A 1,251-nucleotide genomic window follows, 5' to 3' on the forward strand; every position below is an offset into this window, starting at 1 on the left:
GGCCAGGACGCTGCCCTCGGAGTCGCCGGTGAGCAGCGCGCCCGCGGCGCCGAACGCCAGGCACTGGATGAAGCGCGGCTTCCGGTGCGCCTGCGGGCGCGGGGCTGCGGCGAGCCGAGCGGAGCCGAGCCCGGCACGGAGCCCGGCACGGAGCCCGGAGCAGAGCCCGGAGCAGAGCCCGGAGCAGAGCCCAACCCGGATCCCATCCCAGAGCCCAGTGTGGATCCCAGCCTGGAGCCCAGTGCGGATCCCAGCCCGGAGCAGAGTCCAACCCGGATCCCAGCCCAGAGCCCAGTGTGGATCCCAGCCCGGAGCCCGGAGCAGAGCCCGCCCCGGATCCCTTCCCGGAGCCCAGTGCGGATCCCAGCCCGGAGCCCGAAGCAGAGCCCAACCCGGATCCCATCCCAGAGCCCGGAGCAGAGCCCACAGCAGAGCCCAGAGCGGAGTGGAGCACGGAGCCCAGAGCAGAGCCCGACCTGGATCCCATCCCGGATCCCATCCCGGATCCCAGCCCAGATCCCAGCCCAGATCCCAGCCCAGATCCCAGAGCGGATCCCGGCCCGCCTCCCAGCCCAGGTCCCGGATCGCCTCCTATCCTGGCTCCCATCCCAACTCCCATCCCGGCCCCTGGAGCAGATCCCATCCCAGCTTCCATCCCAGCTCCCATTCTTCCCATCCCAGCTTCCATCCCAGCTCCCATCCCAGCTCCCATCCCCGCTTCCACCCGTGTCCCATCCCTGTCCCATCCTGATGTCTCCCAGCCCTGTCCCAGCCCTGTCCCATCCCAGTTCCCATCCCAGCTCCCACTCGATCCCATCCCAGTTCTCATCCCTGTCCCATCCCGGTCTCTCCCGCCCCATCCCGTCCCCGTTCCCATCCCGGCGCTCACTCCGAACACTCCCTGCTTCTTGGTGAGCGCCGCGCCGCTCCAGCTCCAGAAGTAGAGGTGGGATCTGCCGCCGGTGACGATGCTGCCGCTGTCCAGCGGGTTGAACTCCACCGTCAGCACCGACTCGTTCGTGCTCTGCGGGCACCGGGGCCGTGGAAAGGGGCCCCGGCGTCCGGGAGAGGGCCTCGGGATCCCGGGAAGGGTCCCGGAATCTGGGGAAGGGCTCAGGCGTCCAGGGAAGGGGCTTGGAGTCCAGGAAAGGGCCCAGGGATCTGGGAAAGGGCCCAGGGATTCAGGAAAGGACCCTGGGATCCGGGAAAGGGCCTCGGCATCTGAGGAAGGGCTCTGGGATCTGGGAAAGG

General features: G+C 69.4%; 1 long non-coding RNA gene across 1 annotated transcript; it reads right to left on the bottom strand.

Annotated features, from left to right (window-relative positions):
- Positions 1 to 39: 39 nt before the first annotated feature.
- Positions 40 to 1,020, bottom strand: LOC112945145. The gene is made up of 2 exons (XR_003248960.1): positions 890 to 1,020; positions 40 to 90 (listed from the first exon to the last, which is right to left on the bottom strand). It is a non-coding gene; the product is annotated as an uncharacterized LOC112945145 (long non-coding RNA).
- Positions 1,021 to 1,251: the final 231 nt, after the last annotated feature.

Source organism: Nothoprocta perdicaria, unplaced genomic scaffold (genome assembly GCF_003342845.1).
Source record: "Nothoprocta perdicaria isolate Ctin4 unplaced genomic scaffold, notPer1 scaffold_1836, whole genome shotgun sequence".
NCBI classification, from domain to species: Eukaryota; Metazoa; Chordata; class Aves; order Tinamiformes; family Tinamidae; genus Nothoprocta; species Nothoprocta perdicaria.